General features: G+C 36.4%; 1 protein-coding gene across 3 annotated transcripts in view; it reads right to left on the reverse strand.

Annotated features, from left to right (window-relative positions):
* Positions 1-6547: 6547 nt before the first annotated feature.
* The window catches only part of LOC135203614 (uncharacterized), a 383148-nt gene continuing 372904 nt past the window's right edge, over positions 6548-16791 (reverse strand). For all 3 annotated transcript variants that reach the window (XR_010311973.1, XR_010311974.1, XR_010311975.1), the window contains one exon: positions 6548-6565. The gene's annotated coding sequence lies outside the window, so the exon portion shown is untranslated. The remainder of the gene's footprint in view (positions 6566-16791) is intronic.

Below are 16791 nucleotides of genomic sequence, written 5' to 3' on the forward strand. Positions count from 1 at the left end.
TTTTCCTTTGTTGGTGGGGGTAGTAATGAATGACTTTATTGGTGTTTGTTGTAAGTGTAACATTCTCTCTCTCTCTCTCTCTCTCTCTCTCTCTCTCTCTCTCTCTCTCTCTCTCTCTCTCTCTCTCTCTCAAGTTTTACTTCCTCACTTTTCTGTACTGTTAGGAAAAGTAATGAACGCTTAATGAGTTACTGGTGTTGTTTCAGATGATAAAATCTCTCTCTCTCTCTCTCTCTCTCTCTCTCTCTCTCTCTCTCTTCAAAGCAAATCCATATATTGTTATTGAATTTGTAAACGGTTCAGTGGATATTCAGTGTATTTGTATAGTCCAGCGTTATTCTGTTTTCCATTCTGTAACAATTCCATGCATCGTTTCTCATGAACATCCGACTTTATGACAGAATTTCCACTATCTTTATTACGTCGAATGTCATAATTGTATTGAGACTGGAATATCATCACAAGCTTGTCATACAGGCTAACAGTGACAACGCGTTCTTAATAATATAATACTGTCACTACTGACTTGTGTGATAACGGTAATGTTTAATCCGTATTATTCTCCCCAGTCTTACCTTCAGCTATTCCAAATAAGTGGTTCTCCTTATAGTAATGTTACCCATCCGTTATTGACGTCCCTTTAGAGCCATTCAGGCGAGAGCTGCCTCTCTGTGTGAGCTGTGTACGGGTCTTTGGCTCTAAGGTCACGGCTGTAGTGTGTAATAGTTTAATGGTTGATTGCTTTCTTAGTTGGCTACTCTTGATTTAGCGTGACAGCTGTCAATCCTTGAAATGCGCTCTGTAGAACTTACAATATTTCTTTTCAGCCTTGTGGAGCAAATTATTGACCGGTTGAATACAGGGAGAAAGCGCCTAAGTGACCTGCCACGTCGCTGGTCGCGAGTTCGATCTCGAGCATTCCATTGAGGTGTGAGAGATGTGTATTTCTGGTGCTAGAAGTTCACTCTCGTCGTGGCTCGGGAGTCACATAAAGCCGTTGGTCCCGTTGCTAAATAAGTTACTGGTTCCATTCAACGTAAAAACACCATACAAACAAACAAATACAGGGAGAAGTTTTTTTTTTTCACAAAAGTAAACCTGTAGCTGTTTTTAACATAACGAATTGTTCTGTTTTGTAACCTTGTAACCTCACCTCTTAACATCATCAGAATTATAGAATAAACAACTCATTAATGGGCCATGTTCGTTTTGTGTTGTCAACATTGTCAACATTTTGTGTATCCTTAGGTGGGAGAAGTTATTTGTTTATAATCCTCATGGACAACTATTCTGCTAAGCGCAAAAAGCGTGTTTTCAGGTCATCTGTTACATGCTGCAGATTAAGGTCTTTTAGTTGCAACACCTAAGCTGTTTTCAATTCTTTCCTTGCCTAAAACACAGCTGTTGGCAGAATGTCTGTGGTAGCGTCGATTTCACATCTGTCTCACTTCGTTGGGTTCTGTTTGATTGTGAGTGTGGTACGGTAAAAAAAATAAGTAAATAAATAAATAAAAAATAAATAAATGAGTAAATAAATAAAAATGGCTTCGTTGAATTCCAAATAGGCCATTATGATGGTATGTGTATACCGGATGTCATTGGTGACCAGTAGGTCCCCGTACCTGAGAGAGCACTGTTCTTGCTACATAAAACTAATTAATGTAGTAGAGCATGCTGCGCTTTTATGTATCCTGCAGGTGATTGTGCTTTCAGTATATATATATATATATATTATATATATATATATATATATATATATATATATATATATATATATTATATATATGTATACATATATGTATGTGTGTTTTTGCAAAATGCATTTCCTTATGCACGAAATATGTAGTCATCTAAATACAATCAAACAGTGTATTCATGTATGCATATACATATGCAAACATGCATACAAATTCATTGTAGGAATATTAACTGTAGCTGATGCTATACGCTGTACCTCTGTGTATACTGATCTACGCCCATTCACACACACAAACTCAAGCTGACGCAAAACACATCGTATTGCGCAGTGCGCCTTTTAATCTGCGAAATCAGCGACGTCTCGCAGCCAGTGACAGAATCATCTGTTTCGGAATGACCTCGTCATTAGTTGATAGTAGCCTCATCGATCATGCTGTCAGTTACTGGTGACGGATTATGGCTACAACGCAGGAAATAAAATTGTGGATTTCTCTCTCTCTCTCTCTCTCTCTCTCTCTCTCTCTCTCTCTCTCTCTCTACGATTATATGTGTATTTTATTTATTTATTTCCTGCTTTTATAGCTTGGAAGAGACGTTTACTGAAATAATGTTTGCTTTTTTTAAATTCTTTTCCGTCATCAACATTCCTTTGTTCAGATGCTTTCATTCTCTTTTCATAACAGTCATAAAACTATTTTAGAAATGCTTGTAGTCGAACGGTTTTCATTGAAATATATGAAAGGCAGATCTGTTTTTTCTTCTGCTGTTAACTTAACCGCACACCCCCATTCTCTCTCTCTCTCTCTCTCTCTCACTCTCTCTCTCTCTGCATCTTTTGTGGACACTATGACATTTTCACATAAAAAATATGTTTCAAATTAGGAGAATGAAAGATCATTACTCAATTAGGAAAATGAAATAGGTTTATTACTCGTTTTAGGAGATTAATGAATCAACTGCAAGAATGGTATACCTTTATTTTTTTAATAAAATAACACAGAGAAATCCTGATAAGAGTCACTGAAATATCTACTGCTATTTATCAGAGGTAAAGAGATGAACTGCCTGAACTTTTCCGGTGAGAAACATTCCTCTGAAAACTGTAGTCATTCCTGAATAAATATGGATAGCTGTGGGTCTTATTGTTTAATAATACTAATATTTATATTATTTTTTATTATTATTATATTATTATTTTTTGCTCTATCACAGTCCTCCAATTCGACTGGGTGGTATTTATAGTGTGGGGTTTCCGGGTTGCATCCTGCCTCTTAGGAGTCCATCACTTTTCTTACTATGTGTTCCGTTTCTAGGATCACACTCTTCTGCATGAGGCCCGGAGCTACTTCAGCCTCTAGTTTTTTCCAGTTTCCTTTCAGGGATCTTGGGATCGTGCCTAGTGCTCCTATGATTATGGGTACGATTTCCACTGGCATATCCCATATCCTTCTTATTTCTATTTTCAGATCTTGATACTTATCCATTTTTTCCCTCTCTTTCTCTTCAACTCTGGTGTCCATGGTATTGCGACATCAATGCGTGATACTTTCTTCTTGACTTTGTCAATCAACGTCACGTCTGGTTCTTTGTTTGCACGTATCACCCTATCCGTTTCCTTGATACAAATAGTCCAGAGGATCTTTGCCTGATCGTTTTCTATCACTCCTTCAGGTTGGTGCTCGTACACTTATTACTGCAATGGTAGCTTGATGTTTCTTGCACAGGCTCCAGTGGAGGGCTTTTGCCACTGAATCATGCCTCTTTTTGTACTGGTTCGTGCAAGTGCCGGCATTCACTTGCTATGTGGTTTATGGTTTCATTTTTTTTCGTATTGCACTTCCTACTATGGGAGAGATGTTATTTCCGTCTATCATACTTTGAACATATCTGGTTCTTAGGGCCTGATCTTGTGCCGCTGTTATCATTCCCTTCAGTTTCCTTCTTTAGCTCTCCCCTCGTAGCCATTGCCAATTGTCATTGCTTGGCTAGGTTCTTTAGTCTGTCTCATGTAGTGTCCGTGCATTGGTTTGTTGTGCCTGTCCTCTGTTCTGTCTGTCTTTCTCCTGTCTCTGTATATTTCTGGGTCTTCGTCTACTTTTATTAGTCCTTCTTCCCATGCACTCTTTAGCCACTCGTCTTCACTGGTTTTCAGATATTGCCCCAGTGCTGTTTTTCGATGTTGACACAGTCCTCTATACTTAGTAGTCCTCTCCCTCCTTCCTTTCGTGTTATGTATAGTCTGTCCGTATTTGCTCTTGGGTGTAGTGCTTTTTGTATTGTTATTTTGTTTCCTGGTTTTCTGATCTATGCTGCGGAGTTCTGCCTTCGTCCATTCCACTATTCCTGCGCTGTATCTGATTACTGGCACTGCCCATGTGTTTATGGCTTTTATCATATTTCCGGCGTTGAGTTTTGACTTGAGTATCGCCTTGAGTCTCTGCATATTTCTTTCCTGATCGTGTCCTTCATCACTTGGTGTTTTATATCTCCTCCTTCCATTATTCCCAGGTATTTTGTGTTATTATTATTATTGTTATTATTTATTTAAATTATTATTATTATTATTATTATATTATTATTATTATTATTATTTCGTTAAAAATTAAAAAAAAAAAGAATGGCAGAATTAAGAGAGATCATTTTGTATATTGTTTTTTCGATTTTTCTTCCAATCAACTCGCTTAATTCGCCATTCTCTTCACAGTAATTGCCTAAACGAGGATCTTTAACCAACATATTATTATTATTATTATTATTATTATTATTATTATTATTATTATTATTATTATTATTATTATTATTATTATTATTATTATTATTATTATTATTAATCGTTTTACCAGTATTTAAAAAACCATCATTTGCCTTAGTATGATTTTGATACCATGATCACTTGTTTTTATTAAATGATTTGCCATTTGTTTCTTTTAACCTTTTGAGATCTTGTTAAAAATATCGTCATGGTTTTTGAGTCATGATAAATGAGATTTTTTTTTTTTTTAGCTATTCATACGTGACCACATAAAGGATTCGGATCAAGTTTCGTCGTTTAATTGCTCGTCAGTTGATAGTGTTATGAATAATTTAAAAGGGAATATTTGTTTGTTTACTTATTTCTAATTATAGGTTATGATGATCTTATCATACCCAAATTCCTCCACGAATGATGTTCATAATAACTAAATCGAGGGTACTGCAGATTTCGATACCTGGTGTATATTAATCGCCCGTCGTTGGGGGATCGTGCTGTCAGTGCAACTCGCGGGCGGTGCACTGTAGGCATTACCTAATGTTCTGTGCAGCGTCCCTTCGGCCCCTGACTGCAACCCTTTTCATTCCTTTTACTGTAACTCCATTCATATTCTTTCTTCCATCTTACTTTCCACCCCCTTCTAACAATTGTTTCATAGCGCAGCTGCGACGGTCTCCTCCTGTTACACCTTTGGTAACTTTTAACTCTCGGTTTTTCTTTCAGCGTTGAATCGTTGAATGACGTCATAGGTCCCAGCGCTTGGCCTTTGGCCTAAATTCTGTATTCTATTCTATTCATCTTCTTCCCAGCGTTAACCTATTTTTATTTATTCATCTTTTATTTTGTACCTAATTGCAGATTTCGATACGTGGTGTCTTATACTAATTGTGTTAGGTCCTGTTGAATTTGTCGGGTGTATTGTGATTTACCAAGTAGAGACCATCCTCTCAGATTCCTATCAGGCAGACGATAGTCGTGTATGGCGTTAGTACTTACGTTAGATTCCAACTTAATGTTAGTCGTTGCTGGTTGCTGGATTTGGTATTCGTTCCAATTCCAGCTTGGATATTTGGATGGGATGGTTACGGCTTCCCCACGGGGTATTGTGTGAGACACGATGTTTTGCTGGAAAGAGTTGAGGGAAGCGGTTGGTAATTAATGACGCTTATATAAGCATTAGTTAATGAAGTCGTAAGATATGGACTCATCTATCTCTCTCTCGAATCTCATCTTCTCGGTCTCTCTGCTCTCTCTCTCTCTCCTCTCTCTCTCTCTGACAAAAAAAATCCATATTGTAAAAATTTTCTTTGCAAGTATTTATTATTCTGCATTTTGGGAAGTATCTTTGTGAAATTGGTCTTCCGATAATTTTAAGGCAAAACTGAGAGTGAAATCTGCGCAGACCTGGCATTGGGTTGGAATAACGGAAATCTGATTGCAGTCAGAAAATGGGTTAAATGGATTTTCACAACCAATTGGTTCCAGTGTGGCAAGATTAAGGGTCGATTAACGTTGAGGTAATACGCTAATTGAACGCGCCTTTTCTCTCTCTCTCTCTCTCTCTCTCTCTCTCTCTCTCTCTCTCTCGTTCGAAACTGCAACTACAATGTGTTGTATGCTTCAAATTCTCTTTTTATTTCGTGCAAGGAGATTAAAATCAGGATGATAAGACTGCTGACCGCAGGTTTTATAAAGTCATTTGGAATTTGTGAACTCAATACCTATTGACATGTTCCCAGTCCCGCTTTGGGCGTTGTTGCATGAATGTATTTCGACCATCTTTCACATCTTTCTTTCTTCTGGGAGAGGAATGGTACTCTATGCCCTTCTCTCTTCTCTTGTTCTTGATAAGAAACGTGAACTGCAATAATATTGACAATGAAGAAAGGATAAACCTTATTTTTTTCCTATTAAAGGATAAACCGTATATTATCTATTATAATATTATTTTTTTTTTTTACCGTTGAATTGCTAGAGTTTGATGCAATCGCTTCTGTTTTTGGAAGGACGATCAATGATTGACTTTCCCTAAAACGAATTCGTACTCGAAGCGGATATCCATTGGATGTTTCGTACTTAGTGTTCTCCAAATTGTGTACATAGCTTTAAGGGTACCTTTGTAGCGCGCTTGCGCTCGGTTTCTTCCAAGACTCGAGATTTTTCTTTGGCAACGACACTGTAGTTTCAGATTATTTTGTATAATGATGGTTTGTTTATTTGATTATTTGTGTTTATCTGTAATGTGTTACAATTTCCTCGCTAGGATTTATAACCATTTTCCCTTGTTCCATAATAATAATAATAATAATAATATAATAATAATAATAATAATAATATAATAATCTAAGCCACTCGGAAGAGCTACACTTTCAGAGGGGGCTAACACTTGGGGAGTGACTCGAAGGGTGGCTACACTTTTTTTGGGAGGGCTAATATTATCGGGGGGTGGGGGGGGGGGGGGGTGGGGGGGGGGGGGGGGGGGGGGGGGGGGGGGGGGGGTGGCTACACTTGTAGCACGTAGTCGTGGGGCTGACGAACTGTCTTGGTCGGCGGCTTCTGTGTTGATCTCCACCACGGAGACGAATTCAACTTCCTCTTCGTATCGGCTGTTGGGATGGAAAGGAAAAGAATGGGTGGACAGGTGACTGAAGTAGATAAACACAAAGATATCATTTGGGGGAATAAGTAGATTCATATGTGGATAGCTGAGTGAATGAGGGGCAGCACTAGTGGATAATCGAGTGAGTCAGTAATAGCCCCATTTTATAACTGTTGAACTAAGTGGATTGTAGATATTGCAGAAAACACAAATGAATAGTTAAATGAAAATCTAGATTGCTTAAAGATGACTTAAAGGTTTTTATATTTCATTTAATGTATACATTGTGTAAAAGTACTTAGTAACGTTCATGTTATATATACAAATATATATAATATATATTAAATGACTCTAGAGAGTAAATGTTTATTCACCGTCTGTTATATACAAGGAGTTGTGTATGCGTGAATATGTACTTATTCATTTTATATATTTTTAAAAGACGTCAGGAGGTTTATATATACTTGACTTAACCTGACCCTGTTTAATAATGATATTATTTAGATAAGAGTTTCTCATCATTCGCCGTAGATCAAGTAAAAAGAACGAGATAAATTTCCCCCTGATATTCATCTCCTTTGAAGTCGCCATGAATGCAATTAAAGGTGGACATGGCGGGAAAAAAGGAAACGTTATTTTTTTCCTTTAAAAACCAACGAAACGCTCAAAGGAAATGTTTTTTTTCTTCCCTCTCATCCAAAATATGCTGCTTTGATTAGATTAAAAACTTACATTCATGATTAGGGTGTCAGTCGGCGTTTTATGAATTACAGGTATTTTTGGTAAATATTTTTTTCTCGAATGAGTGATTGATGCCATATTTCCGAGGTATTTTTCTAGCGGGGAACGTTTCATTTTAAGGCGGTTTTTTGGTTTTATATGTACTTTCTTTATTTATTTATATCATATCTACTTTTTTTTCCTGGGTACGGTTATTGCAATTTCATTCATTATTGCTTACTTGCTTAAACGGTTTGATAAGACAAAGACGAATTTTATATCTAATTCACAAGTTTTTAATCACATTTCAATCACGAGCTCTTTTTTTTCTTATGATTGAACTTAGGATTTGTGATTGTGAATGATCAATTATTACTAACGTTTGTTCATTCAATTTATTTCTTTTTATATTTCGGAAGTCATAGTTCTTCCTTAAAAAATAATTATAGGAAAAGTCTGGATGGTATCTAATATAACGTTAGGAACCATTCTGTTTTAAATGTGGTCGAGTTATTAATTATATATATATATATATATATATTTATAAAAGCGCCTCAGTGGCGTGGTCGGTATATTGTTGGCGTGCCACTTCGTTGGCCGCGAGTTCGATTCTCGGGCATTCCATTGAGGCGTGAGAGATGTGTATTTCTGGTGATAGAAGTGCACTCTCGACGTGGTTCGGAAGTCACGTAAAGCCGTTGGTCCCTTTGTTGAATAACCACTGGTTCCATGGAACGTAAAAACGCAATGCAACAATATGTATGTATATATATATATATATATATATATATATATATATATATATATATATATATATCTACCATTATTAGAGGGAAATATTTAATTAACTCTAATGAAAAGAGACGTGTTTCTATCACACCCACCTGTCGTAGGAATCCTCCTTCGCCTCTAACAACGCCTCCTTGGCTTCCAACTTCTTCTTATAAACAAGGAGCAGGTGGAGGAACCCAAGGCTTATCAGCATCCCACCTTTTGGGAGAAAGTAGAATATGTCTATTTTTTTCTTAATGAAATAGAGTGGTACAGTTAATAAAAAAGCGATAGGGAAAAAATGGAAAGAGACAGAAGGAAGAAGGAGAGTTACATCTGTTTACGTTATTTGTTATTTCTGTTATTATGGTGCAACATGAAGAGAGTATGATGACTTTTGTTTTTTAGTGCTCGATGATGTTGGTTTTTTTTTTGTCGTTTTGTTTAAACGTTGATTGCGTTACATTACATAAATGTGTTTTTATTTTTAGTAGTAGTGCAGCAAGAACATAGAATACATTGTGCCCCTTCTGTGTGTGTGTATATATATATATATATATATATATATATATATATATATATATATTATATATACATATATATATATATATATATATATATATATATATAATATAAAAGTGAATGACACTTGAATATTTGGGTAACTCTGCCAATGGCGTCCTGTTATCTGTGAAGGCAAAAACATTATGGTTTGATGATTAGCGATACCTCCCTGCCTTTGTAAATTGTTTTAGCATTGGGTTGTGCAAAATCCCGTGAAAACTGGCAACCAGCTACCTTGATCTAGCCTCGTAATTTTACGGATAATAAGACAAAAGGAAAAGAAAAAAAAAGGTTTTTGCCTAACCTCGAAGAAAAAGGCAAATCTTAATGAAGGGGAAGACGTTTACAAGGACTTAGGCTTTGAATTATTATTCCTAATAAAGAGCAACTCTCTCCCCCCCCCAGATAAATAATAGGCATGTATTCCTGATGTGTTTATATTAACTTTTGCGTGTTTTGTCTTGTCCATTGATTTAATTGTTGATCTGTGGCATTTGGCATAGTGATGACGTAAGTTTATGCATATATTCTCTCTCTTTCTCCTCTCTCTGTGTCTCTCTCTTCTCTCTCTCTCTCTCTCTCTCTCTTCTCTCTCTCTCTCTCTCTCTCTCTCTCTCTATGTAATGTATAAAAAAATAAGCCCTATTCTCTGATGAAAGTTTCCTCAAGAGAAGAAAATTGATTGAGAGCTATTAAGACATTTACACTAATTGCGAAATTGTGGTCGAATCCCCTGAGCAGACAACACCTCCATGTCAACCAGTTTATTCACCCACCAAGGAAGTGTACACACACACACACACACACACACATGTATTTATATTATATATAACTTTATTTACGAAATTGCTTGAGTGAGTTGAAGAGCCGTACTTTCAGGATAGAAATAATGACAGACTTCGTTTTCATTTGTTGTTTTTATTATTTTTACAGAGAATAGTCATCTTCTCTTAATCCATCTACATTTAGCTCGAAGGCCTTAAAAAAACGTACACAACTTTACCAGTTTAATTAAACGCCACATGTCCTATCCTTTGTGGTGTATATCCAACTCGCTGTGGATTTTACACATATTTTTTTCTCACTAATGTAACTGTCATTATTTAGGTCGTGCAATTTGCATGGAAAACGCTTCTATATATATTTTTTAAAGGACTCTACAATTTTTTTCTTATTCCCTTTGTTTATCTCTTGCAGTACGACATTTTTTTTTTATTCTTTTCCCTTTCATCTTTGACAGCGCTGCCAGACCCTTATTAACATGCAAATAACTCATTTGCTTTTTGACCGAGCCTTAAACCGTTTTCCGTTTTAATCTTTATTTCCTGAACTTTGTTTTCTTTTTAGTTTTTTTCTTTATATACATCTGCCTTGGGAACAATTGCAGACGCATGGGTGCATATATGCATACAAATTTGTGATAAGGTTTTATGTGCGCTCTCCAGTGCACACAAACACAATGAGAGAGAGAGAGAGAGTCTGAAATCCATTGTTTTTTAAAACAATTTAAATCGAACATTTTCACTTATTTAAAAAGCAATTCTAAACCGACTTGAAGACGAAATTCGGTAGTTTTTCTTAATTGTACATTTGTGTTGAGAGAGAGAGAGAGAGAAGAGGAGAGAGAGCGAGAGAGAGAGAGAGAGAGAGAGAGAGAGAGAGAGAGAGAGAGAGAGAGAGGAGTGGGATTCCTCTCTTTCTCATCTCTCATCTCCTATGCTAAGCAAAAGCCAGGAAGGAATGAATGTCCATGATGCTAGAATACGCTCCCGCCCACGAACCCTTTTGATGAGGATCTTTTGAGCCTTTTAAAAAGAATCGAATAAATTGATTCGAAGCTTTGAATGCTCCGGAATGCTCTCGTCTCTTCCCCAGCATCAGCTTTTCCGTCCCAGTAACTCGTCAACGTTGATTGGATTAGGCTTCTCGTCGAGACAGGGCAGTGAGAGGACACGAGGTCACTGCAGTGTACTGTCAAGTGATGCTTTGTCATAGGGATTATTCTCTCTCTCTCTCTCTCTCTCTCTCTCTCTCTCTCTCTCTCTGTTTTCTTGGGTGTGAAAACTGCACCTATTTTCTGTCTATCAGTCTGTCTGTTATATGCGCGCACACACACACATATATAAACTAATATTATCCACACACACACACACACACACACACACACACACACATATATATATATATATATATATATCTATATATATATGAAATAATATTGTTTTAAATATTTTTTCTTGAATATATTATGTATTGTTTTACTATTTCGTTTTGACACTTTTCCAAAATCTAGACAGGGTGTAGAGCTACAACTCTCAAAGCCCCGGACATGAGGTGACTTGCACACTGCGGCCAACGTCAGTGACACTGCGTTCTGGTCTGTACCAGAATAGGGAAAATCGTTGAGGTATAAGGAAGGCTTAGTCAACATGTCTATGTAGTGGACTCGCTGCATGATAGTTGCTGGCCTACGTAACCTGTATTCCTTTGGAGCCTCCAGTCCGTCAGCCTTTCCTTTCACTCTGCATCTGAGGCAGCCAGAGAGTGGAACGTGAAGGCCCCCATACACTGAACGATTGTCTGAACGACTGTCTGCACGATTGTCGTTATCGACCCACAGACACACACTATTCATACGGTATGAACGGTCTTCGCACAGATTTCCGTCTGAACAAATATTTTGTCTCGAGAAGACATGGCATCCCTCCCTCCCTTGAACTTAACGTAAACAAGAACATAGATATTGTTCGGTAGGTGATAAAGTATACTCGTGTCAGAGTGGTGTGTGTAGGTCTGTAGAACTTTTAGTTTTCATTGTAGGGACAAAAATATTCAAATGTTAATGAGTTTGAGACAGATTTCAATGATTCACTCAAGTACCAGGGCTGTTAAATCATTTTTTAAAAGCCTTTTCATCCATTTCAGGGCTAAAAGGCTTCCTAGAGCTACAGATGCACTGTAGAGATGTGCATTATAGAGATGAAAATTCAAATTTAGCTCTTTGGATGCATTTTAAAACTACTGATGCATTCCCAAAGATGGGTGCGTTTTATACATTTGTCATTGCATCTCGAGAGCTATTGATATATTTCTAGAGTCACTTATGTATTCCAGAGCCATACATTCTAGAGCTATCAATGCATGTTGGACTACTGGTGTATTTAAAAACTACAAAAAAGCACTTTTAAAAGTTATGTATTCTTAGGGCTGGTTTTACAGTTATCTTAGGTAGGAAGTTCAGCACTGGAAGATGGACGAAGGAAGTCCAGCATAAATATCAAAGTATGCTGTTAATATGTGAAGTTGGACAATAGAAACTAGTAGCAAACCGTATAGAACCTTAAGTACAATAAGTAACAATACAGCCGTATCAGTACTTTGCTTAACCACTCGGCCTAGTGTGATGCTCAGGTGACTGTGAAGCGCCTCGGTGGCGTGATCGCTATGGTCTTGGCCTGCCACCTCGGTGGCCGCGAGTTCGATTCTCGAGCATTCCACTGAGGTGTTAGAGATGTGTATTTCTTGTGATAGATGATCACTCTCGACGTGGTTCGGAAGTCACGTGAAGCCGTTGGTCCCGTTGCTGAATAACCACTGGTTCATGCAACGTAAAAACACTATACAAACAAACAGGTGATTGTGACTCATTCGTGGAGAAGTTCAAGCGTCACAGAGGGCTGGTGATCACACTTGGCTGCGTTGCGACATATCTTGCAGAGTTGCATAGTTGTACAAAAGCCGTGACAAGGCAGCTCTTAGGCCTTCTTTGAATTGTGTTTTATTTCTAGATAACCACCAACGAGTCATTCCCTTGGTCACAAAGTGATGGCTGGAGTCTTTTGAACAGATATCAACCACAGTAAAAGCATGATTGAATATCTGTTTGTGTTTATACACAACACACTTTGTAGACTCATAAGTGCTAATTGAATTGCATAATTATTGTAGGGTGTGTATTGTGTGTAGTTGTGTACATTAAAATACATACATATGATCAGTATATTTATGTGATTAAGCTAAAGACCTCAAGATCAATATATATATGTGATTAAGCTAAAGACCTCAACATACAGGTAAAAATGTTTTTACTACCATCATGATATGATCTGGATATGAAATTTATTCTCTTTCTGTCAGTCTGTCATATAAGAATCTCTCCTGAGTGTTTGGTCAGTTCAGAAACCTTCACATTAATTATTAAATATGGCTTCAATCAAACTTCGCCTTGTATATTTTGAGGGCAACAAAAAGAGGTCTTGGAGGAGGGAGTAACTCGTCTGGTTCTTTTACATCTGAACAAATATATATATATATATATATATAGATACATTATGATATATCCAGATATTGTCGTGCATCTGGCATTCGCAGACACATAGGAAATCGTCGCCTTATCTGTAATATCTTTAATCTTTTGGAGGCATCTGAGCGGAAACGGTTTAAATGTTACAGGAGGTCAGAATCTTTAGAGGTTGCCTAAAAAATATTTACCAGGCTGGAAATACGTATCACCATGTATGCCGGTTTCTGTTTAGCAAAAGTATCATTATATGTCAGTTGTGAATGAAGCGGTGCATGGATGATGTAAAGTTGTGTTACAGAATAAACTTCCTGTTAATTGTAGCTTTTGCTAAAAAGGCTACTCAACGATCACGGTCCATTCTTGTACTGTTTCAGAAACGGTGACATCCACTGATTTGTATGAGAGCGAAGAGCTTTGTTTTCTGAATCGTATGAATGCACTGTGAAGGAATCCATATGTGGTTGCTTTAGCAGACGATAGTAAATTTGTGTTATATATATATTGTTTAGGGAGCGCTGTGGCGCGATAATATTACTCACAATAGATCAAATTCTAGTTGGACAGTAAATTTTTATTATATATATATTTTTTTTAAAGAGTAATGTAGTGCGATAATATTACACACACTAGATCAAATTCTAGTTGGAAGTGGCAGTCAGGGCAGAGTACCTCTCGGAATCTACTCACAGAAGTGTCATGAATCCATTCTCCAGATGCAACTTCTTTGTCGACAGTGAGACACATTCAAATGGCTGGTTTTAAACTTGACTAGAAGCTGTCCCTCAACTTTTATTTAGGCAAACTCACATTCAAATGGAAGAACTTTGAGATCTAACTACTTGGAGTGAGGATTTGACGTATAACTGTTGATAATGATGATGATGGCCCACTTTCGGTCAGCTTTTCTTAAATGTTCCCATTTCTAGTTTTCAGCTCTTCAGCAGTGGTCGCTCTGTGAGAATGAAGATACCTAAGTAACAACTTGTAACTTTGTACTGGAAGGAATTTCAAATTTCTTGGCTGTATTTTGTGTAAGAAAGATTCTTAGATCAAAGATACCAACTTCTTGAAGTTCGTATAAGAGGCTTCATACAATAGCTCAGGATCCTTGAGAGAGAGAGAGAGAGAGAGAGAGAGAGAGAGAGAGAGAGAGAGAGAGAGAGAGATTCAAAGTATTAATCTGGAAGATATATGACTGACGATTTCATTCTGTTGACGTACAGATTATTGGTTGCTATATATAGTTTAACGTAACAGTGATCGCTAGTGGGCTCTCTCTCTCTCTCTCTCTCTCTCTCTCTCTCTCTCTCTCTCTCTCTCTCTCTCTCTCTCAATCGCTGAAGAGGACTCTCCTAGTCCTTAAGTAATGTGTAATGTTCGTAAATTATTTCCAATCTCTCTCTCTCTCTCTCTCCCTGGTTTAAATCTCTTTCATCATCTCTCTCTCTCTCTCTCTCTCTCTCTCTCTCTCTCTCTATATATATATATATATATATATATATATATATATATATATATATTGTATGTGTATGTATGTGTATATATACATATATGTGGTATATATATATATATAAAATATAAAATATATATATATATAAAATATATAAATATAAATATATATATATATATATATAAATATATATATACATATATATATATAAATATATATATATATAATAAATAAAATATATAATATATATATAAAATATATATATATATATATATATATTATATATATATATATATATATATATATATATATATAGATACAGTAGGGTCCCATGATACACATGTTGTTAAAAAGGCCAAGTTTATTAACCAAAAAAAACGTTTCGCACTACTCAGTGCAATCATCAGTCTGTGAAAACAAGTAAAAGACACAATAAAATACATTATTAACATAAAAGGAATTCACAAAGTAATTAAATTACAAGTTAAAACAATAAAAAAGTAATAAAAGCATAAAAAGTACACAAAACAGAAACAAAAAGAGACTACCAAAACACCAACCGTCCATAAGCAGGAGAGAAGAAGGGAATGACATACATGGCGTCCAAGGTCCAGACGACAACTATGCCAGATACAAAGTTGCTGAAGAAGTATTACCATTGAGAGAGGGAACCAGTCTTTTAATATATAATGTTTCTAAAGTTGTCAAGTGGTTTGGGTCCCTTACATAACCAATTATTGAGAAGTGTTGTTTCAGGACTTCGGTTTTACATAAGGAGCCATGATTTCTAATATTAGAAAATTCTGGCTGCTTGATTCTTTGGCCAGTGCGAAAGCTAAAACCCAAATGGCTGCAATATCTGACCTGCAGTAACCTCCGCGTCGATCCAACGTAAGAGCCCGGACATCCAGGGCATGTGAATTTATAAACCACATTGGATCGCATGAAGGACTGCAGGCGATCTTTGAAATTAAGAAATGATCCTATTGTACATGGGTTGTTGGAGATAAGTTTTACGTTAAGACAGGGGATTTCTTGTTCAATTATTCGTGTGAGATTTAAGGAGAATTTAGAGTCAGACATATACGGGATTGAGGCATAGAATAATTTTTTGGGAACATCAAAGTTGACTGTTGGAGGTTGTAAAAATTGTGTTAATAACTTATTGGTGATTTTATGAGCTATATCTTGTGGGTAGGAGTTTATCTTGAAAAAGTTGAATAAAAAGACTATTTCTTTGTGGAATATTTGCCAAGTTGAAGAATATTTTAGAGCTCTGTGGACCAAGGTGTAGATGGTATTAAGTTTGAAAGAATATTGACAAGAGCTATAGTAGTTATTTGGCTAAGCCCGTATATGTCCGCTTTCTATAAACAGTAGTGAACTCAGAATTATGTCTTGTTACATTAATATCTAAAAAAGGGAAGACTACCTTCGCTCTCTACCTCCATGGTAAATTGAATGTTTGGATGGAGTTGATTTATATATTCTAAGAATAAAGAACCTTGCCAAGAGTGCTGGAACAAAACAAAAGTGTCATCAACATATCTGCGATAAAAAGACGGTTTAAAATTACGATTACACTGATTTAAACATTTCGTTTCAAGGTCAGACATAAAAAAGTTAGCAAAAATGGGGCCCAGAGGCAACTCCATCGACCTGCGAATAGAGTTGCTTATTAAAAATGAACATTGAATCTTGCACTGCAAGTTCAAGTAGTTGTTTAAAGATTGATCTGTTAAAACCATGAAAAACTGTATCTTCGCTAATAAAAACCTTATCTAGAATAATATTGATAGTTTCATTAAGTGGGACATTAGTGAAGAGAGACTCTACATCAAAACTTACCATGCAATAGTCTCCATCTTGGTTGGTAATTTGCTGTTGGAATCCGTTACCCATTTTTTAAAGAAAATTCATTGCTACTATATTCA

The sequence above is a fragment of the Macrobrachium nipponense genome, chromosome 36 (genome assembly GCF_015104395.2).
Source record: "Macrobrachium nipponense isolate FS-2020 chromosome 36, ASM1510439v2, whole genome shotgun sequence".
In the NCBI taxonomy this organism is placed as follows: Eukaryota; Metazoa; Arthropoda; class Malacostraca; order Decapoda; family Palaemonidae; genus Macrobrachium; species Macrobrachium nipponense.